The sequence below is a fragment of the Pongo pygmaeus genome, chromosome X, assembly GCF_028885625.2.
Source record: "Pongo pygmaeus isolate AG05252 chromosome X, NHGRI_mPonPyg2-v2.0_pri, whole genome shotgun sequence".
NCBI classification, from domain to species: Eukaryota; Metazoa; Chordata; class Mammalia; order Primates; family Hominidae; genus Pongo; species Pongo pygmaeus.
Window position 1 is genome coordinate 43242663 of NC_072396.2, and position 24810 is coordinate 43267472.

A 24810-nucleotide genomic window follows, 5' to 3' on the forward strand; every position below is an offset into this window, starting at 1 on the left:
TTTCCCTATATGTGAATATCATTAAAACTTTGCTATGCTTCTTGTTGTCATTTGATTTAATTTATGCAAAAAGTATTACAGATTTTCTTTCATAGGTAGTCAAACCTATCATTTATTCTTTTCTATGTTTTTCTACATCATTTTAAATGTTAAAATGTCTTTACTCACCTATACTTTCTTCTCTCTTGTCTGTGTATCTGTGTGTGTTTATTTATGTTTTTATAGATCTTATTCTTTGATCAAATTGGGAACTTATTTTATTAGACTGTATTAGGGAGATGTCTAAGTTGATTTTCTCAGTGCCTGTCATTACGTAGTCCTTTATTTTTCTATTGATTCTCATTGCTTCCCTTACGGTGAATTAATTCACACATACACTTACATTTGTTTCTGTCTCTACTGATATTAATTAATTTGTCTCTCCTTGTACCAGAAATATAATATTTTAGTTATTATTGGTTTATAATATATTTTAATAACTGAACACAGTCATGACAATTCCTGCAATACTCTTTTTCAAAAATAATATTCTTCTTTGCAAATGAACCTTAGAATTATTTTAAGTTTCAAAACAAACTCCATTTGGATTTTATTGGCAATTACATTTAAACAACATAATCATCTGGCGATTATGAGAATCTTCCAAGCATTTAGAAATTATATCCAAAACAATGCATCCCTTCATCGTGCTTGAGTTATTTTTAAAATCTCTTGATGAAGTTGTCATTTTTTTCAAATGTATCACTCACATTGTCTTGATTAAGGTTATTCTTTTCTTCTACCAGTCATTGAGCACTATACAGTGTGGCCCACCTTAACTGACTGAATGTGGAAAGAAGGGTGTCAAGGAGACTGAAAGTCAGGAGACTTTCTTCTACTTGCTTTAGGAGGAAGTTTCAGGGCAAGACTGTGGTGGCTCTCCAGGTGTATTTTTTTTCACAGACCCTGCAATTTCTGGGGGAAGACAGTATGGGTGGGTCAAAGGCCCAACTAACATTCTGTCCTTCAAACCCTACTGTTATTTCAGAGGAGAGATTCTCAACATTTTTTATAAATTTAGTCCCACTCCAACCATATTTTGTGAAAATTCCTTGCAGGATTCAGCAAATGGTTAGGTATTACTCCTATTGTCATTGTGATTATGGCTTTGTATCTTATTTTGCTCTTTTATGAGCATTTTAATGGAAACATGGGTGAATTCAGGATAGTCTAAGGAATGCTGCAGTAACAATCAACCCTCAAATTTCAGGGACTTTATACCAGACAAGTTTATTTTTCATTCCTACTGTTTGTCCAGTCTGGTTGTCTGGGGAAATCTGATCATTGCAGGTTTATGTAAATTCCATGTTATCACAGGCTTACACTATCACTGCAGCAGGGAGAAGAAACATGGTAAATCATATACTGGCTCTTACAGCTTCCATACAGGAATATCACTTCAGCACTCTCTCATTGGCCAAAGTAAGTCGCATAGCCTTATCTGGTTTCAAAATGGGGAGAGAATTATATTCCTACATGTTGCAGAACAAGAGCAGACTATTTTTGGACAACCCTAATGATTAGCATACATTCACATTCTGAAAGTCTCACTTCAGCAACTTTTAAAAAATGGCGGTCGTTTGGCTTCTTAATCTTTTACAATACCTAGACTAAGTCACTTATCAGATGAGCAGTGCTTTAGAAGCTAGAAGATAATCCTTGTAGAAAAGCAATCTATTTCTAAAGGCAAAGACAAAATAAGACAGTAGGCGTTATGCCTTTGATACTGGAAGGTCTTAATTTCAGCATTTGGCGTTCAGATGGGGATTGAAGGGCATAAACGTCTCTGCTGTTCTATCCATGGGATGACTGTAAAGCACATGCTCTCAGAACTTTCTTTCATTGCCTGAATACATTATTATGTATATTGACTTCTTCCTCTTCCTTCCAAAGGCAAAACCTTGGAGCATGAGTGTGATCACTTGAATGCAGAGTGTCATCTTCTACTAGTTTTTATGCATTCACTGTTTCTTTTTAACAACAGAGGAGAGGGAAGTCTTGTTGCTATAATATGCCACTTTAAACAATCCTGGACTGTGAGGCTGCCAACTCTGGCATCAGTTAAGTCAAGAGCAGGATACAATGGGTAGTGAGGGGGTGGGAAGAATCCACCTAATACATATCTCATATTGATTAAAATAAATGGATGCTCTATTTCTAACTGGTGTCAAAAGACATTTACAGTTTTCCTAGCCTGTTTCCCACGTCTGTTTGGCACAGAGACTGCCAGGATCAATGGTCCAATTTTAGTTCCACTTTCTTCTTCCATCATTCCCTGTATTCAGCTCTTCGGAAGTGAGTTAATAATGTAAAATCTGGCTGAATTAAATTCATTTAACTGTGCTGCCAATTCCCTTCCCTTCATGCATTTTTTAAAGAGATCTCAAACTGGTGATGGATTTCTAATGCTCTAGGAAAAGAAAGCAAGGATGAGACAGTAAACCTGAATGGAGTGGATTGTTTATTATAATTACTCCAATGAATTATCTCACTTTGTACCCAGAAGGAAGAGGAAATATCAACCTATATAGGCTTTGCAAGTGGTAATATGCCTGGTGGAAAAAAAACTGTAGAAATGGCCTCTTCAGTCAGTCAAACAAGTGACACAGTGCAGCTTCACATGGAAAGCTGTGAACAGTAAAATATGAGTTTTGGGGGGGGCTGTTTCTATAGCAACCCAGCATATTCTAGCTAGGACTACGAATGCTTTTTTAAAAATTAAACTTACAGTTAGAAACATATTAGAAACCAGGCCTCAAACAGTGCCTGTATGTGACACTATAACTACATGACCTAGACCTACCTGGAAAAATGGTCCAATTTGAATCCTGTTCCTTGTTCCCAGACTTGTCTCTGGTTCTTTCCAAATCCTCTTGGCTTATTAAATTGACTGATGCAATTAGAGTGTATAATCTTAAAGTAATATTCAGCAAAAGATAGAAAGATGAAATTTTTGTCAAATATATAGTAACAAATGGTAAAGATTTCAGCAGAGATCTTTTAATGAGAGAATGTTCCTAGAAATTAAATATCCATATGTCTATTAGTTTGGGTGAGTCTGTTAGCATTCAACTGTTAAAGTCACCTGCTTCCAAAGCAAGATGTTAGAACAAGAGATTGTTAATGGCTTTTTAAAGATTCCTTATAAGTACTGAATAGATTTTTCCTATCATGGCAAACAAACCACCTGGAATTTGGACTGTGTTTTATTACCTACCTCCCTGCTTACAGTCTCTGGTCCCATGAAGGTGTCTTGTTTATCCTAACTATAAAGTGGTTCTAATGGCCTAATTGGTTAATAACACAGCCAGTTCTCTAGTTTGTATTCTCATGACAAACCAGAGAGCAAAAGACTTCACATTCTGGTTGCATGCTCCAATTTTTTTGTTCCTCAAATGGAACCAGGGACTATCCTGCTACTAGATATGTTCTTCATCACCACAAATATCTAGAGACTTCATCTGTGCAGTATGGACAAAAGTTTCAGTGGTTCCAGAAACCATGCTCCTGTTAATTTCATGTTTAGCAAGATCACTCTGGAAATCCAGACCATGGCAATGATGAAAAGTTGAGTGGCTCATTCAATGTATCATCTAGCAAAGCTCAGCATCCAATAGAGCTTTAGGAGTGCAGGTGCTCCTAATAAAATGGAAAATGCCTTTCCTATTAATAATGCAGCACACTCCTCTGTCCTTTTGTCTCTAGATCCTTTTGCTGACTCAAAACAACAACAACAACAAAATACTGTGTTGTGCTTTCATACAAATACCAAACACCTCTGGAGAGAGCACTATATTTCAGCCAGTGACAGAGGGAAGATTTGAAATTCGAGGTGCAGGATTTGAGAAGAGTTTTCTATTACTCTGAATTTCCTCCTTTTTTAGTTTATTATCCACCAACCATCCCCCACCCCAACCTTGAGAGTTAAGATTCTGAAAGTGCCTCATGTAAACTCTGAATGATTTCTTGGTGTTTAGCATAGCCAGCTTCCCTTATTGCTTTCAGAGTCAAACCCCTCTGGAGCCAAATGGGGCTGTTTGCTACATCAGTGCAAAGATTGATAAAAATTAAGTTTGGCACCACAATGGTTTCTCCTGACAAGCAATTCATAACTCTGACAGGGCCACATACTAATGTTTTCACCTATGATTGGGCTATTGACATCAGTTAAACTGACCAAGTCCCCCATCTTGTCATCCCAAGCCATCATATGTATATTTGTTCTAATGTGTTCCTCTCCCAGTAAAATGATAGTTTTTCCTGTGCTCTCACTTGCTCTCTCTAACTTGCCACCATGTAAAATGTGCCTGCTTCCCCTTCCACCACGATTGTAAGTTTCCTGAAGCCTCCCCAGCCATGCTTAACTGTGAGTCAATTAAACCTCTTTTCTTTATAAATTATCCAGTCACAGGCAGTTCTTTATAGCAGCGTCAGAGCAGACTAATAATACACTTGGTCTTCCTTACAAGCAAGGTATGTCTCAGGATAAACAGTTTTGTTACAGAGTGGATGGCTTTTCTCAGAGTGTCTTCCAAGAGACTCAAGTGGAAGCCAGGAGGCTACTTATAGCCCAGCCCAGAACATCACTTAGGCCATATTCTATTAGCCAAGCAAATCATTAAAGCCCACTCAGGTTCAATGGCAGGGAAATTAAACTCCACCTCTCAATGGGAAGAGTAGCAAATAAATTTTGGCCATGTATAATCTACCATATCTCATATTTCAGAGATCAGAGATGGGTTAGCCTTCTCTCACCTCTCCTTTTTCTTACTTCCAACTAACTCCTCCATCCCCTCCAGTTTGGGTCCTGGTTCCATGCCTTCCTTCAAATACCCCTCCCAGTTATGGTAACATCTTATTCTGAATCACTACATCTAATAGAAGTTTTCAGTCTCAGCTTATCGATTTCAGCAACATTTGGCATGTTGCCCAATCCCTTTTTCTTTGGTTTCCATAACACAACACTCCTGGTTTTCTTTTTCCTACATCTGTGGCCATATCTTATTCCCTTTGAAGGTTCAGCCTCCTCTACCTGGCCCATTACATATTGAATTCCAGGAAGCAGGGTCACAGGGTCTCTTGTACTTTAGATCAGGAGGGATACAAATTACACCCCACAGGCTAGCACCTATTTTTTGTAAATAAAGTTTCATTGGAACAGAATCAGGTCCATTTATGTATGCATTGTCTATGGCTGCTTTTAAGCTACAGTGGTAAAATGGCAGAGACTGTATGGTCTGCTAGCCTATAATATTTACTATTTGGCCCTGTACTGCAAATGTTTGCCCACCCCTCCTCTAGAACCAGTGGTTTTCAAGGTGTGGTCCCTGGATTAGCAGCATTCATGTCCCTTGGAACACGTTAGAAATGCAAATTCTTGAGCCCCTCCCAAGACCTGCTGAATCAGAAACTCTGGCTGTGGGGCCCAGCTACCTATGTGTTTGTTTACAAAGCCTTCCAGGTGACTCCAATACATGCTCATATTTGAGAATCACTGCTCCAAATAGTAAGAAAATCAAGGAAAGAGCCAGACATACTGAAGGTTGGAAGCAACCACCACATCTGCCATATTTGAGTTGAGGTGGTGGAGTCTGAGCACCCCTGTCTACTGGTAGGATCTGCATCAGCCCAGGGCTAGAAGCAGCAGCTATGGCAAAACCACTGGCCTATGGGTCTTTCCTTTTTTCTGGAGAGTGGGTGAAGGTTTAGGAGCTCCGAACAGGACCCCAGCTCTGTGGCCTAAGGGGATTGTTTTTTAACTTAGGGTTACTTTTGTAACTTCAAATGTGACCTAAAAAATAAGCATTATAAGTTTTTATTTTCCTGTTATGTGCTAAGCACCATGTAAAGCACTTTGTATGTTTTATATATACATGTTTAACCATTGTAACATACTAACAGAGAGCATAAGTCCTAAACTCAAGCTTCTGGCTTCCAATTCAGGCCCTGTTGCTTTATAGTTACATACTCCTGGCCAAGTTACTTACCCACTCTCTGTCTCTAACATGATTAACTATAAAATATGGTCAATGGCTGTATCCACCTTATAGAGTTGTTATGAGAATTAATGCATCTAAAGTGCTTAGATCACTGCCTGGCAAATAGTAAGTATTTAATCAATTAGCTATTTGTATTATCTTATTTAATTTTCGTATCAGTACCCCAAGGTAGATATCATTGCCCCCAGTTTACAGGTAATCTCTCTGGGCCTTTGATTCCTTGGCTAAATTTTTGAGGTCACACATCTGTAAGTTTCAGAACCAGGATTCAAAGACAGGTTGTTTAAAAGCCAATGATCAAGCTCTTAACCACAATAGACACACACACACACGCACACACATGCACACACACACAATTTACATCTTTCTGGAAATTAGTTTCTTTTGGTAGCCATATTTCCACACAGCAGTGTTCATATTTAAAATATTGATCAAATCTTAAAAAAACTAAAAATTCTTTAAAATGTCACATATAATTTAATTTCTTTTATTTCATTTCAAATAGCTTGCCAAACATATTGAACATGTTTTGATAATTTGGCATTAGTTACTATTACACTGACCAATGTATATTAGCTAATGTAGAAATTGGTGATGCATTGCATATGAGAGTCTGCCATTCAACCCTTAACAGCTCTTTTCTTGACAAACCCCTTTGTAGCAGTTTTTTAAATTATTATTTGCAGTTTTCTCACAAAGTAAAACATATACTCCTGTGTGGCCCCTTTGCTTACTTTTCACAAAATCAGTTAGTAAAACAAAGATGAGGACATCCTTCTCCAAAGTGGTTTTCTTACCTTCCAGAAAATCCTTCAGGTTTTTTAATCTTGGTAACAGCATTCTAATTCTTTTCAGTACAGTTAAAAATAACATTTCATCACTATGGAAAATGGAACATGCTCAGTCGCTAACAATGTTACCTCACTTGCATATTGAGAGCATGAGGTAGGGCAAGGGGCATCTCTGGCGTTTTGGCCATTTTAGAAAGTCATGCTGTAAGGTTATATGGAGGACTTTGTTTGAACTTCATTTGTTTTTTATGTGGAGAGAAAGACACCTAAACTGAATGGTACGTTGGCTGAACCAGCATTTATGAAGAACCAGGCAATCTGTTAAGTGTTTGCAATACACAGATAAATAAGACACAGTTCTTGCCTAAAGAAAATTCGAATCCAGAGGTAAGACATCACAGTGGGGTAAAGTGAAGGACTGGAGGGGACTTCAGATGCAGATGAAAGAGAGTCTTCTGCAGGAGCTTCAGTGAAGGTATTTTGGAGATGAGATTTGGATAAGTGGGAATAGCCATAGGAAAACTGGAGGGTAAGAAATCAGGTAAAGGCGGCAGCGCAAGCAAAGATATGGGTTTAAGAAATCCCATGATACAGGTAGAGTACCATCATTACTGGAGCCATCTATATGAAAACGTGCGTGTGGCAGGAGAGAAAGCAGGAGAGGTCAGAAGGGACATCCTTGTCATGGAGGCCCTAGTATGTAGTGGCAGGCAAATGACGTTCAATGTGTGAGCTTGATATTTCTTATCTCACAGATGTATCTCCATTGACGGTCTGGGAATTTTCTTGTCTGTTCTGAGCAGATTTTATTTCTACTTTGTATATTGGCTTTTATTCCTTGATCTCTGTACTTATTTCTTCCACCATATTCACTTATCTCTGTATCTTCCCTTTTGCATTCTGGCAGGATTATTAAGCTTTCTATTTACATTATGGATTCAATTTTCTTCTGAGTCATTTTTGATAGCTATTTTCTCCAATGCAGGTTTTTAATTCCATTACTGCCTTTTTGATTATTTTGTCGTTTATTTCACATACAACATGCTTTCTTTTTATCTGATCCCATTTTTTTTTCCTATTGCAGGTCTGTTCTAGATTAACATTGCTATGGTTTGAATATGTCCCCTCCAAAAGTTATGTTGAAACTTAATACCCGTTGTGGTGGTATTAAGAGGAGGGCCTTTGGGGAAGTGATTACGTCATGAGGGCTCTGCCCTCATGAATGGATTAAAATCCTCATAGAAGAAGCTTCAGAGAGAGCTTTGTCATTTTTGCCCTTTCACCTTTGGCCATGTGAGGACACAGCAAAGAAGCCCTCATCAGATACTGACTGCTGGTGCCTTGATCTTGGACTTCCCAGCCTCCAGAACTGTGAGAAATAAATTTTTGTAGTTTACAAATTACCAAGTTTTAGGTATTTCATTACAGAAGCACATTAAGCACAGAAGGATTAAGACAAACATTAACAAAAATTGTATGAATTTTATTGAGATTAAAGTAGAAATTTCCTTAACGTGTTCTTTCAGTTTCTGCAGTGATTTCACCAAGTTTTTTCCTTTCTTCTAAATTAACAGGGAATTAACTTCTCTGTAAGTAGAATAGAATGCTTCCCAGGCCCTGAATTGTCAATTGTTTTGTTTCTAATCATACCAAATGAGGAGAAATCTATACTGGCCCCTGTTTGTAACAGGTAGAGGCTTGATCACTCTAAAGCTAAGAGAACCCCCTTCTTGGCCATAAAGGCAGGTGCTAATTTTATCTGCAAAATCCAAAGCTTGAAATTCATTCCTCTGTGTTAAATTTTTATAGATTTGCTGAGCTGGAGTGGAAACTTTTTCTCTTCAACTATTGCATTCTTTGACTCTGTAGAATGCATGAGTGATGATGGTGTTGAAGAAGGAGAAAGAAGATGGCAGAAGTAAATAATCTTGACTACCAGGCACTTTTCTAAGATCTTTAATCAGTTATTTAATTCTCTTAAAAACTCTTTGAAATAGCTACTATTCTTACCCCATGTTACTTATAAGGGAACTAAGGTATGGATAGATTAAATAACTCAAAATCTTGCAACAAGTAGTAAGAAGAAGTCAGACTCTACTCCAGGTCTGTCTGATTCCAAAGTCCATGCTCTTGATCTTTATGCAATGCTCTATTCTATATAGGCTCTTTCTTGAATAGGTTGGTGCATGCCAATCTACCCCTGACCTCTGAATATAGCTTGCTTAGCCCCAGAAGACATTTCAGGATTCAATGATCCGTCATTCACCGTTTCTACTACTTTCAACTGCTCATCATGTTGCACATAGAACTCTGTGTCTACTGTAGCTTTGTGCTTGGAGCTAGAGGCAGAGAGTCCAGTGGCCCTAATCTCCTTCCACTGACTTCTTAAATGTGTTATTCTGTTTAGAGTTTGGGCATGCCTTGGCTAGTGCTTGTGGGTTTCTTTTTTTTCTTTTTAAAAAATTTTTTAAAATAGAGATGGGATCTCACTGTGTTGCCCAGGCTGGTCTCAAACTCCTGGGCTCAAGTGATACTCTTGCCTCGTCCTCCCAAAATGTTGGGATTACAGGTGTGAGCCACCATGCCCAGCCATGATTGTGTTTCTTAATTCATACTTATGTGATATAGTTAATGAAAATTTCTTCCTGCTTCCACACTGTACTGGACTCTCCTCCTTGGTTTATTTTGTTATCTTATTGTCATTATTAATCTATTGTGCTACCACAATTTTTCCCTTTTGTTATCATATATTTTTAAAGGGAATATGAGAAAAGATGGAATCCAAAACCTTTAGCTAGCTATCATTTTTGTTTGTTTGTTTTTTGTTTGCTTGTTTGTTTTGTGACAGGGTCTTGCTCTGTTGCCCAGACTGGAGGGCAGTGTACAGTTACTCACTGCAGCCTCAACCTCCCAGGCTCAAGTGACCCTCCCAAGTAGCTGGGACCACAGGCATGTGCCATTATTATTTGTAGGACGGGGTTTTGCCATGTTGTCCGGATTGGTCTCAAACTCCTGAGTTCAAGTGATCTGCTGGCCTCTGTCTCCCAAAATACTGGGATCACAGGCATGAGCCACCATGCCCAGTTGCTATCATTTTTTTTATGCCAAACCTCCACTCTGTTTTCAATGTTTAATTTAAAATAATATCTTAGAGGAAACATTAAGAATTGCTGTCTTTGATGCTATAGGCATATGGATATTCATTCAAATTAACAAATGTTTATTAAGTACTAGGAATGTGCAAAGTGCAGTGATCAGCAATTTGGGGATATAGATACAGAGAAATCATAATTCTTACTTTCAGGTGCCTCGTGAGAGAGACAGGTATATCTATGATTCACTAAGTCTTTTTTAATGTCCTGTATGACACTCTAATGTAACAAAATGTTATGGGAACCCAGGAGGAGAAGGAATTATTTGCTGCAGGGTTACTGGAAAAGGACTTCCAGGATATCTTAGGTTAAATTCCTCTAGAAGCATGTATCAAGAGTAGTATTTGAGCACAAGGTTTATTTGGAAGGTGATTTAGGAAGCCAAGCAGACTGCACTAATAAGCAGCTTACTGTTATGGGCAACGGGGGCTCATTCCTACTGGGGACCTCTGGGAGATAGTTAAGAATAAACCTGAGTGTTGTTCTTCTTGAGGTGGGCAGAGGAAAATGAAATTTTTATTTACCAAATTTTATGTATCGTTGTTTGAGGGCTTTGCCAGGAATGTTAACTTTCCAGTACTTCTCACCTGTCCCACATGTGGGCTGAGTCTGTGTTCGTGCAGCCAGTGAAAGGCCTCAGACAAAGAGTTATAAACTTCAGTAGTGCACATAAACGGGATTTGGCTGAGACACAGACAGCATCTGCTTCACTGGAGGAGGTGGCATTTAAATTGAACCTTGGATGATGAGAAGGTTTTTCAGCAAGTCGTGATATGGGTGGGGGTAAGCATTTCAGCATGTAAGAGTAGGAAAGACAAGGCAGCATTTGTGTGGTCCACGGCAAATAATAATAAAGCACCAAAGTTTGAAAATGATTCACATTTTTAAAATTAGAGAAAATTCAAGGTTATCCCTATAAATATTCATTCTCACTCCCTTGCTTTGAGTGGGAGAGAACGTAGCTCTCAAGAGTTTGCTCAGAGGGAATCGTGCTTCACCAGCAGCCTGTCTCCTTTAGTTAATATCTAGGTTGCTTTGACTTATTACATTGTTTTACTTCTCGGCAGAATTTTGGGGTTTTGTCAAAATGTGGGCATGACTATGTGAATTGTGTTGTTGTATATAGGGGATGTCATTACTTACATGCGTCACAATGGGGAGAAGGTTAAGAATTGTTGATACAAGGCTTGGTGATGTGGCAGGCAGGTATAAGGAAGAAAAAATAATCCAGTGGTTGGAGCATAGGTTGTAGTGTATGGGGATGGGAACTGAGGGTGGATGAGGAAGGGAAAGGAGAGGGGGTATATCTTTATATATCTATATATATTTATCTATATGTATAAATATATTCCTAACTTAATATTTGGGCTAATATTTGGTGAGTGTTTTAAATTCAGCATCTCTAAAATAATGAAGAGAGGCTACATATCACAGGAGTGAAAATGAGTCATGTGAATTTTCCTTTTACTTGCATGTAGAATAAGGAGAAATATGGAACCATATTATCTACTTCACAAGGTGCAATTGCTCCCTGCTAATAAAATCCATGTGAGGTTTCACTTCAACCTTAGAGAATATTGAAATTTTTGACAAGGTAGGTTATTAATAGGTTGAGAGCCTGCATCAAAATTTGCACCTGTTTGAAAATGCTTCATTCTGGACAGGCAGCTGACATCTCTGGTAATTCACACCTGTGAGCCCCTGAAGCTTTGGAAAACTGAGTAAAAGCAACACCACATCACTGCAGTACTTATCCCAAATTTCCCATGGGGCACAAGGCTATCAACTGTGAGCAGGTGAGGCTTATTTAAAACGTCTTCATTTCTGGTTTGCATAACATGGAATAGAGTATTGCATGCCATATGAGTACATGGAATACTGAATACACAGAATACTTGTATAAGAACTAGGCTTGATTCCATAGGCTATCACAGAAGTAGAAATGACGTTCTTCTGAGGGCTGTTAATAAACAGTGACAGTGCATAGAAATTCTGTTTAGAGAGAAAGACAAAAAAAAAAAAGGATGAGCTTTGTTTCAAAAATAATATCAAAGATGAAGGATAGTTCTTAAGACTCCACAGTTTGTTTTTTGTACTATTTTTTTTTCTTTTCTTTTCTTTCTCTTTTCTTTTTTTTTTTTTTTTTTTTTGAGACAGGGTCTCGCTCTGTTACCCAGGCTGAAGTGCAGTGGTGCGATCATAGCTTACTGCAGCCTCAAACTCTACTTTCAAAGTTCAGCATCTTCTGTGGTAAGAGGAAGTTTTATGGCATTTCCATTCCAGTTGTCTACCCCACAGTGCTGCTGAGTCTTATCCCACTCCTGCTTGGCAGCTCAATGGCTTCTGGTTGAACATCTCAGCCCCCTGAGCATTACTCAGCTGTTTCTCCTTTATGAAAGCCAGTGGCGAATTTGCACTGGGATCAGCCACACTTCCCTTTGATAACCTCTCTTTCTTTCATCACTATATCTCCACACAAGGTAAAAAGGATGGGATACATTTTACTGACGGATTGGGAAAAACAATTACGATGGAGAAACTTCAAAATCAGTGCTATAGCATGAAAAAATCATTTTTCTCCCAAACTTTTTGAGACAACCTGGTAAATTAAACCTCTCACAGGGAAATTACCAATTCTATCTCTGTTTCTGACTTGCTTTTCCCCATTCAGTCTATCAAAAAGAGAAAGAAAAATATTTTTCTATTTTCTCTGTAATTTTTAAGTCCTGTCATTCAAATGAATTATTAATTTTCCATTAGCATTCAAAGAGTGTTGAAGTCGTCTCTTTTATCCTTCACCACTGCTCCCCACCCCCTCCATGACTGTTGGCAATAATAAATAGGCCCCTTGTTGAGTTTTTTTGCCCTTTATTACCATTTTCTTAGCTACCAATAGAGAAACTTGAGATTATCACCTTATTAGCCAATGACTTTAATTTTCTCCACCCATTCTCTTGTGTTTGAGGAGAGAAGAGGGAGGAGAGATTATTTGTTAATTTTTTAAAAAATAAGATAATGAAAAGGTCTTTTGGAGTGATTTTGAACAATACTGTTGTTTTCTAAACTTTAAATACTCAGTGAACTCTATTGTAAAAACTGGTCATAGACTCCCACACTACCCCATCCATTTTCTCACACCTTCTGATACATATTCTACTGTGGCTCTTATTTCACTGGCTTAGACATACCTATTCACTGGTCTCCTCCTGGGTGCAATGTCAGAGACCATAGCACATTCGTTTTGGTTCCTCTGAAGTCCTATATTGAGAAAGGCAAATAACAGGTAATAAATAAATGGTTGTTGAATATATTTGTATCCAAGCTGCCAACTCACCTTCTGAAACAGTTCCATTTAACAAATTCTAAAACAATGACATTCATATTTTGAAAAGCTTCCAGAAACCTGTTTCAATATTTGCTACCAAGAAGAAATGGGAAAAGAGAGAATAAGATCAACATTTATGAAATATCAACTCTGTATCACATATAAGTATAACATACCTTGTCTCTTTTATTCTTTAAAACAGTCCTATTAGGTAAGAGCTACTAATCTCCATTTTTCCAACAAGGAAATTGGGGTACATAAAAATTCTGGAGGTCATGGGTTATCATGAGACAAAACCAAGATGCAAACCTGAGACAGTCTGTTTCCAAGGCCCAGATTCTCTCCACCTTACTTCTTAATCATTGCCTAGTGAAGAAAGAAAGTAGACTTGACTCTTGAACAGCATGGTTTTGAACTGTGAGTGTCCACTTAGATGCAGATTTTCTTCTGTCTCTGCCATCCCTGAGACAGCAAGACTAACTCTTCCTCTTCCTCTTTCTCCTCAGCCTTCTCAACATAAAGATAAGGACGAAGACCTTTATGATGATCCGCTTCCACTTAATAAATGTTTTTTTGTTCTTATAATAACATTTCTTAATAACATTTTTTCTCTAGCTTATTTCATTGTCAGAATACAGCATATAATACACATAACATACAAAATAACAAAATATGTACCAATCGACTATTTATGTTATGGGTAAGGCTTCCAGTGAACAGTGGGCTATGAGTAGCTATGGTTTGGGGAGTCAAAAGTTATGCATGGATTTTTGACTTCATGGGGGATCAGTCCCGCTAACCCCTGAGCTGTTCAAGGGTCAACTGTATTCGTTTCCACACCTCAATGACAGATCAATTTACATGATGCTTTCTTTTTGCCCAAATCCTGTCAGTCATTCCCCTTTGTCTAACATTAGAGTTCATACTACACAGCCTGAATAGCAAGGCAGTACATCCCAGTGGTAAACAAGTTATGTGGGCTTCTGTGTCAGTGATAATGGGAACTCTATAATTTCTTACTTGATCTCATAAAACTATTCTGTTAAATGGGCATAATAATAGTATCTACTTCACAACAAAGTTTTTTGAAAATCAAGTGATATAATACATATGAAATGCTCAGCACAGTACACAGTAAGGACTTGATAAATATAAGCTGGTACTACTATGTGTTGTCCTTGTTGTTATTAATATAACTTTACCATACCCTTCCTTACTTTTTTTTTTTGAGATGGTGTTTTGATCTGCCACCAAGACTGGGGTGCAGTGGCATGATCATGGCTCACCGCAGCCTCAACCTCCTGGCTCAAGCAATCCTCCCACCTTAGCCTTCCGAGTAGCTAAGACCACAGGCATGCACCACCATGCTCAGCTAATTTTTTTTATTTTTGTGGAGACAGAGTTTCAGCTGTTGCCCAAGCTGGTCTCAAACTCCTGGGCTCAAGAGATCCACCCACCTAGGCCTCCTCAAGTGCTAGTATTACAAGCATGAGCCACCGGGCCCGGCCCATATCCTTCCTTTCTAACCTTTGGTTTTTCCTATAAAAGCGCTCCATAGCACAAACTTGCCTCCAGCCGGGCTGGGTTCCCCAAGCTGTGCCAAACTCTATGATTATCCTTGCCTTTATTCTTTGGCTTAAACTAACACCTCTTCCTCTCCATCTGCTCATGCAAATCCAATCAATTTTCTCACTGTCTCAGGCAAAGCTGGTACTCCAAATAGCCATCCTGTGGATGTTGGCTTCTTTCCCAAGCTACCTTGTGGGAGAGTGCTCAATATGCAAAGTGGCTATGGCATCAGGAATGGGGGTTACACATGGGCTTCACAATGCTGACTTTGCCTGACTAATGCTAGTCCAGCTACCACCACTATTGAATACCTTCTTGACAACATCAGAAATAAAGTTGAGCCCTGTTAGGACATTATTTTCTGAGGATGAAGTTGTGAAGAGTCGGGTCGGGGAGCAGGGGAGTCCAGTCAGCTTCTTGGTGGCATATTGATTGATTGCATTCAACCTCTTCCAACATGGAGGAAGCAGAAATTTGTCCTCACTGGAATATATATTGTAAATATGGATTGGCATCCCTGCCCATGATACTATTGCCAGGACCACCATTCATAGATTTATGGAATTCATTATTCACTATATTATTTTGCATAGCAGTGCTTCTCAACAAATATTGAATTTTTCAGGCAAAGAAATGTGGCTTGGCTTCATGGTCATGAAATTCATTGCCCTTACTATGTGCTCCACAGATATAGTGTCTATTGCAGCAGAAGACTGTATCTTTGTGGTTGGAAAACTGTCCTCAGGGATATGATATATTTTAAACCAATGACCAATATTGTCACCATTTTCCTGTAGCCATAATGCATAGGTCTCAGAACCAAAGGGTAAAGTCAATAGTGATTTTTTTCATCATTCCACCTAATAATACATTCACTAAATTTTGCCAAAAGTTCCCTCTGGAACTTTTATTTTGGGCCCTGCTGATTGAGAAGTGTTGATTCCCCAGGGGCCTGGGAAGACATTTCTACTAGTGGACACAATAATGGTTCTGTTGAACACGAAGCTGAGAGTGCCATCTGATCTTGTTGGTTCCTCAGGCCGCTAAACTTACTGCAGGCAAAGAAGGAGGTTACTCCGCTAGACAGAGTGCTTGATCCTGATTATCAAGGGGAAATTGAATTATTGTACATAATGGGAGCAGAAAGAACTTTGACTAGAACTCAGCAGGTTTCATAGGACACCATTTCTTTAATTATAAAAGTTAATTAAAGACTACCCAGTTAATGCAGGATCACTAAGGACTCAGACTCTTTACAATGAAGATTTGAATCATCCAACCAGCTAAAGAAATTTGACCAGGTAAAGTGAAGGGTAATTATAAAAAAAACATGGAATATGCAGTGAACAAAAGGACTTCAATTTCCACTATGGATTCGTGTCCAGTTACAGAAACAAGAACTATTACATACTTTGTGCAGTGTGTATATTTTGTTTTTTGCTTGATTTATATGCATGTGTGTTTTATTATTCACTTCCCCTTTTCAGAGTATTTTATATAAGCAGTGTTGGTAATACTTAATTTTTAAATTTAGTCTTAAGATATTAAATACCTCTGTGGGCTTTTTACTGATCTAGAAAAGAAATTAGCCTTCCCAGAAAGGGATATGGTGACTAATAGGATCCTGTATTTCACCCTTTTGGGGAGAGAATAAGTATATCTTAATTTGTGCAAGAAAAAGTTGTAGTGGTGATGTCATAAAAATGGTGGAGTAGGAAACTCCAAAAATTGGTTTGTTCATTGAAGCAAGCATTAAGCAAAACTAAAAGAATCGTTTTTTTTTTTGGAACTCTGGAGTCTAATCAAAATCTTACAGCAACCAGGAAAGTGTTTAATGAAAACAGACACTGCTAAATTTTGGTAAGAAAATATTGTGGCATTTTTGCTTGCTCGCCTAACATCTCCCACTTTCCAGCTCGATAGTGGCTGTGGGAACAGCAGCTTGTATACCTGGCATGGTTTGCTGGTACTGAGATGGGGGACAATATGGATCTCATTCTCAATACATTTTGGTTTTGATCAATCTAGTGTTTCCCTGAGGGACTGGCACAGAGACTGACCTTTGTTTGCCACTACCTCCCTGCCCTGGGGCTAGAGCGACTTTTTAGGTGACATCTATCAAAAGTATTTCAAAACATACTCTACATGTCTGCCTGGGGCAAGGGACAGAAGATGAGGCATGCAGCAGACAGACCCAAAAGTCTGGGAAGGAAAAGACTAAGGAGGAAATTTCTTCAGGGAATAAGGGCTCTGAAAGGTTACCATGTGTACTGGGAAATCCAGGGTGCAACATGCATACCCAGGGCCAGATGCATCCTCACAAAAAACTTGAGAGGATTTTAGGCTTGCACTTCTGGTTAATCTTTGGGCTTTGCACAAGTATGAGGTAAAAGCTGAAGCAGAGTTTTAGGTGGCCTGGCTTAGTGTTGAAGGAGTGCTCCAGCACAGAGCCAATCTTCAAAAACTTCAAAAACTTCAAAAGAAAAAAGAGTAGTTTTTTCTTTTCCTTTCTGGCTCCAAGTACTTAAAGAAATTTCTGGCAAGTCGATGACTGAATGCTGCGATAACAACACAGAGACTTCAGAGACCACATACAACAAGAACCTACTGCAAAAAATAGTTTAGAAAAGTCATTAAACCAGTGGACAATTGCAGCCTTCAGTAATCAATAGCAACAAACCCAGAGGATGGGGAGAATATGATTTACATAGTTACCATTTTATAATATTCGCATTTTCTGGTTTTCGAAAACAATTCAATGCGTACAAAGAAATAGGAAAGTGTGGCCCATTCAAAGTGATAAAAAAAAAAAAAAAAAAAGAAAAGAAATAGAAAGTATTCCTGGGAAAGCCCATACCTTGGACTTAATAAAGACTTTAAATCGATTGTCTTAAATATGCTAAAAGAGTTACAGGAAACCATAGACAAAGAACTAAAGGAAACAAGGAGCAAGATGTATGGACGAATAGAGAATATCAACAAAGAGACAAATTATAAAAAGGAACAAAATAGAAATTCTAGAGGTGAAAGGTACAATTGCTGAAATTGAAATTTCACTAAACTAAATAAAAAATTTGCTCTCAGAACTTCCAGAAGGAATAAGTCCTGCTGACACCTTAACTTTGGCCTAGTGAAACTGATTATGGATTTCTGACCCCCACAACTGTGAAACAATAAATTTATGTTGTTTTAAGCTACTAAATTTGTGGTAACTTGTTATAACAGCAATAAGCAGTTCGTACAACACTTTTAAATCAATTCCAACCATTAAATTCCTCTCTCATTAAAATACCTAGAGTGGTGTCTGTTTTCCTGTCTGAGTATTAATAAGTAGGTGTTTTATCAATATTTATGGAGTAAATTAATGTATAAAATCTGTAAGGTCCAAAGCTAAGGTCCAAAGTCCTCCATTCTCTTAGTTTGGGTTCCTTTAGAAGCTGACCCTGAGCTAAGAAGTTGATTGCAATGTTTCCTGGGAAATATTGCTAAGGGAGTGGAGACGTGAGACAGGGAAGGGAACACAATCAAGGTCAATGCAGGGAATGACATCAAGCAAGTTATCACGAGGGAAAATTGAAACTTAATCTTATTGGGGAACTCTGGGAGCCAGTGTTGAACAAGCACCTTAGAGTTATTCTACCTGGGGGGCAAGGGAGCTGGAGAATTTCTTTTTTTATTATTATTATTATACTTTAGGTTTTATGGTACATGTGCGCAATGTGCAGGTAAGTTACATATGTATACATGTGCCATGCTGGTGCGCTGCACCCACTAACTCGTCATCTAGCATTAGGTATATCTCCCAATGCTATCGTTACCAGCTGTCATCAGTCCTTCCTTGAGGGTTACACCAACTCGCTGTCACCTCTGATCTACCACCTGCAGGGGCAGAGCAGGCTCTGGTGGTCAGAGAAAGTTCTCAGACCATGAGATGCCAATTCTGGCAGTTGGAAGGTAGGTGGGCATGCACTGAAGTGGTAAGGGCTTGGAGTTGGGGGTAGAACATCCACAACTTCATCTATACTCACAAAATCTATTTTAGCCAATCCAGTCCAGGTTTACCTCCTTCCTATTAACCAATAGACACATACTACATGCACCACTCCCTAGCAAAACAGTGCCTTGGAGACAATAATGTGCACATTTTGTCCCTTAGTAGGTCTGCAGGATTTCTGACAGCAAGGGCCGTGACTTATTTTTCTTTTATGTTTCTCACAATGCTGGGTGCCATAGTAACATATATATTTTAGGCACTTAATATATATTGTTGAATTGAATTGATTACCATAATTGTGCAATATCTATTTATTTGAAGGTGGCTCTCTGTTGAGTTTTCTCTGTTTCTTCTTTTTAACCTTTTCCTTCATTGCAATATTTTAAGTACACATTAACAAGTGATAATGATGGAAACAACCTAAATATTTTACTTTTAATGTAAGTATCTCCCTACCTACCGATGTGTTCAGCCTTTGAAGAAATCAATGTTAATACCTACTATTAGCCTTTCACAGCCTTTTCCATTTTCTTACAAATATACGTGAATGTGCACATGCTATGTTTTTGTTTTTACAAAACATATGATTATATTATGTACCTTCCTTTGCCAATTGTCAATTTACTTGATAATAGGTCATACACACCACCAGGTCAAAATAGATTTAGTTTATTTATTTTAACAGTTACAGAATATTATCTTTTGGATATACAGTAATTTATTCAACCATTATTTTATTGATGAACATGTAATTTGCTTCCAGTTTCTTTTTGCCTCCTTAAACAATGCTGCAGTAAACATCCTACCACAAATATTCATTTATATTCTTCAAAGTGCTATTACTATGTCAAAGAGCATGTGCATTTGGAATTTTCATAGATATTGCCAGATTATCTGCCACTTCTTATCCATATTGAAAATTCTCATTTCTCTTAAACATTTCATATTTTATTTATATGTAATGGGATTTGTCTAACCAGCATTAATATATACACGGTTATGAATGATAAACTGGCATGGTACTGCTAGGAATCATTTGCATGTATCAATTGTCATGAGAATTTTCTGCTGAAGGGGAATTGTGGGGGTTTCTTTGTGTCTTGGAGGAGAGAAATGTGGCAGAATCTGAAGCACAGGCTGTGCTTCTTTTGTCTAAGCAATAAAGTATGATGCAGCTTTGGGGAAGCAGGAGACTTGTCCCCACTTCTAAATGGAACACAGTGTAGTTGTGGCAGCAAAGAATCTGGCACACAAAAATGCCTACTTAGCTTGGAACATCCTAGGGGATTAGCAAAAATAACTGGGTTGTACTTAGTTCAGCAGTGGGTAGCAAAAGCCAATGAGACAAGTGTTGTTGCAATTAAAGTAGCTAGCCACTTTCCTCCCCCTGGGTTTGTACCCATTGGCTAGCAAGGTGTGGGAAACTTACTTTACATATAAATGGACTTGAATTCTCAAATTGGTCTAAAATCTTATACCACTTTGAATAGATTCACTTCCTGAAATAGCAAATTATTTTTCTCTGTTGATCCTTTTATTACTGTAAAAACATTTCAGAGTAGAGAAATATAGTGATGAGATGATGAAACATTTTATTAATATAGCACTGTGAACCTTTTAATTGAAGTTTGTGCTTTATATTGTTTGCAAATGAGTTTCAAAAATCATAAGAAAAACTTTCCTCCTTTCTGGAAAATTCCCACTTCAAAGCTAAAATGAAAGCATTTAAAAAAATAAATTTTCAACAACAAAACAGTGTTAATGGATATACCTAAGGGCAATTTAGTGGCGAGAGAAGGCATATATGTTTTATGTACTAACCCAGCTTTGCCAAGTTTCTCGCTTTGCTGCAAAGTTCATTTTCAAAACATTGGTAATCTATCATTTGACAGCTTGTTGCTTCTGAAATTCTAAATTTCTGGTATGCAGCTAATGTATGTACATTTAGAAGACACTAGATCTGAATTCGTATGTATGCAACTCTTAAATTACATGCTGCTGTCAGGTATTGACTTTTATGGTTGATAGCTTTAATATTACTATTTGTGTCTCTATAAATTATTTTATCTGAAGCCAAAAAAGATGAAAATCCGGGTTTTATTAATAGATATACTAAGCATAACACTCAAGACATAATTGATATGAATATCAATAGCATGATTTTAATAACATCAAACATTTTGGTGTCATAGGGAAATGTCTTCTAAATGCAGAGTGTGAAAGGTGCAGTGAATCAGGGGCAGGCTCGTAGGAGGAAATACCTGACTTGAATCTATGAAAAGAATGGAAGAGTCTGAAAACCATTAGAGACAGCATTTGAAATAGTCCAGAAGATTCACATTTATCATAACCTTGATTTTTACAACCATAAAAATTACAAATTTTATGAACCAAAAACAAAAAATTGGCTGCAATGAGGCCATCAAGATTTCTAGAACTATGCAAACAATGGGGATTTGTTATTCTCCTTAAATTTCTATGGAAAATATTTGTGTGTGTGTGTGTGTGTGTGTGTGTGTGTGTATGTGTGTGTGTGTGTGTGTTGAGCGGGGAAAAAGAGGTGTTTAATTACAGAGAGACTCCTTTAGAGTATTTCCTAATGACAGGAATTTATAACTTTAGGGATGTTTGGTTTATTTCCAAGTTTGGACCTTAGCTTTGTAGAGTGGCAGATGTATGAGGAAGGAGAGCTTTAACAGGGTTTCTTTGAGAGAGGACAAAGTAATGCAGATGTAACAGAGGGCAGAGAATCCCTTAATGAAACTCCTTGCTGATCAAGTTTGAGAGAAGAAGACACAGAGGAAGTCCTGACACCAGAGCCCCACAAAGTGTTGAGCCCCTGACATTTGACTCATGGAAAAAGGGCCATTGATTGACCCAAAATGAGGTAGAGCAAAGTGGTCTTTAATACTTCCCATTCAATCCCTTCTCTCCCTTTCTAACTTCAAGCTCTATGGCCTCAGCTTACTCTCCAGTTACTCAGAACTTGATGTGATTTGGCTGTGTCCCACTTAAATCTCATCTTGAATTCTGGTTCCCATAACCCCCATGTGTCATGGGAGGGACATGGCCGGGGGGGCGGGGTGAGATAATTGAATCACAGGGGAAGTGCCCCAGGCTGCTGTCCTCGTGATAGTGAGTGAATTCTCATGAGATCTGATGGTTTTATAAGGGGCTCCCCACATTTTCTCTGCACTTCTCTCCTGCCACCATGTGATGGATGTGTTTGCTTCTACTTCTGCCATGATTTTAAGTTTCCTGAGGCCTCCCCAGCCATGCTGAACTGTGACTCAATTAAACATCTTTCCTTTATAAATTACCCAGTCTCCAGTATGTCTTTATTAGCAGGGTGAGAATGGACTAACACAGTAAATTGGTACCGGGAGTGAGATGCTGCTGTAAAGATACCCAAAAATGTGAAAGTGGGTAACAGGACTTTGGAAGTGGGTAACAGGCAGAGGTTGGAACCATTTGGAGGGCTCAGAAGATGATATGAAAATGTGGGAAAGTTTGGAACTTCCCAGAGACTTGGAGAGCTCAGAAGACAGGAAGATGTGGGAAAGTTTGGAACTTCCTAGAGACCTGTTAAATGGCTTTGACCAAAATGTTGATAGTGATATGGACAATAAAGTCTATGCTGAGGTGGTCTCATATGGAGATGAGAAACTTTTTAGAAATGGGAGGAAAGGTCACTCTTGCTATGCAGAGACTGGTGGCATTTTGCACCTGCCCTAGAGGTCTGTAAACTTTGAAGTTGAGAGAGATGATTTAGGGTATCTGGCAGAAGAAATTTCTAAGGGGCAAAGCATTCAAGAGGAAAAAGAGAGAGTTACATCATCATGGCAGACAGGAAGCTGGACTAGATTGCAGCTCTGGAAAGAGCAGTGTGTGGAGACTCACATTGTGAATTTGAGCTCCAGATCCACTGCAAGACAAACTGACAATCCTGAGAGGACCCACACGCCCTCTGAAGGAAACAGATGGCTCCCGCAGGACCCGGTAGACCCCCCCATATACTCTGATTGCCCCAACTGCAGAAGTAGGAAAGGGAAACCCTCCTCTCCCAAACACACACCCCACTGGAGAAACTGAAGGTCTGTTTGCAGGAGAAGTTTCCAACCTTACCTGGAGCTGAGTTAACTTGGAGAGCCGAGTGAAATACAGGAAGCAGCAGAAAGGCCCTCAGAGCTTGCTGGGTCCCCAAGTAGCCCATTCCTGCCTGGTACCACAGAGATCCGTCAGGAGGGTAGCCAGAGGAGCAGGGGGTAAAACTCCACAGGGAGAAGGAAGTCTGTAGCTAAACTTTGTAACAATTTGAATGGGGCGAGAAGCCTCCTGGCCAGAACTCAGGGGAGTGCACAAATTTGGCATGCAGACTCCTTCTCAAGCAAGGGAAGAACCAAGCCCTTTTCTTTTGTAGCTGGAAGGCAGGTAGCCTGGGACAAGTTTTCAAGCCTATCTCACCCACCACCTGCAAACAGACTCTGGGCTTTTGGAGTGGGGAACAGTGGGAGTGAGACTGGCCCTTCAGTTTGCATGGGAGCTGGTTGAGGCCTGTGACTGCCGGCTTCCCCCCACTTTCCTGACAACCTGCAAGATTCAGCAGAGGCAGCCATAATTCTCCTAGGCACACAACTCCAGTGACCTGGGAATCTCACCCGGATTCCCCACAGCAGCTGCAGCAAGACCTGCCCAAGGAGAGTCTGAACTCAGACACACCTGGCCCTGCCCCCACCTCATGGTCCTTCCCTACCCACTCTGGTAGCAGAAGACAACAGGCATATAATCTTGGGAGTTCTAGGGCCCTGCCCACCTCAAGTTCCTCTCCATACTACCATAGCTGATGCTCTCTGGAAAGCACCACCAACTGTCAGGAGGCCAACCAGCACAAAAATAGAGCATTAAACCAACAAAGTTAAGAACCAGCACAGAGTCCATTGCACCCCTCTATCATCTCCACCAGAACAGGCACTCATATCCACGGCTGAGAGACCTATAGACAGTTCACATCACAGGACTCTGTGCAGGCAACCCCCAGTACCAGCCTGGAGCCAGGTAGACTTGCAGGGTGGATAGACCTAGAAGAGAGACAACAATCACAGCAGTTCAGCTCACAGGAAGCCACACCCATAGGAAAAGGGGGAGGGTACTACATCAAGGGAACAAGAGAAAGGTGAAGCCCAGTGCAAGGAAATCCAAAAAAAAAAAAAAAAAAAAAAAAATACAAGAAATGAAGCAAGAAATATTCAAGGACATAGATAGCTTAAAGAAAAATCAATAAAAAAATTCAGGTAACTTTGGACACACTTTTAGAAATGTGAAATGCTCTGGAAAGTCCCAGCAATAAAATTGAACAAGTAGAAGAAAGAAATTCAGAGCTCAAAGACAAGGTCTTTGAATTAACCCAATCCAACAAAGAAAAAGAAAAAATAATAAGAAAACATGAACAAAGCCTCCAAGAAGTCTGGGATTATGTTAAATGACCAAACCTAAGAATAATCGGTGTTCCTGAGGAAGAAGGGAATTCTGAAAGCTTGGAAAACATATTTGGGGAATAATCGAGGAAAACTTCCTTGGCTTTGCTAGAGACCTAGACATCCAAATACAAGAAGCACAGAGAAGACCAGGGAAATTCATTGCAAAAAGATCATCGCCTAGGCACATCGTCATCAGGTTATCCAAAGTAAAGACAAAGGAAAGAATCTTAAGAGTTGAGACACAAAAGCGATGGATAACCTATAAAGGAAAACTTATCAGATTAACAGATTTCTTAGCAGAAACCCTACAAGCTAAAAGGGATTGGGGCCCTATCTTCAGCCTCCTCAAACGAAACAATTAACAGCCAAGAATTTTGTATCCACCAAAACTAAGCATCATACATGAAGGGAAGATACAGTCTTTTGCAGACAAACAAATGCTTAGCGAATTCACTACTACCAAG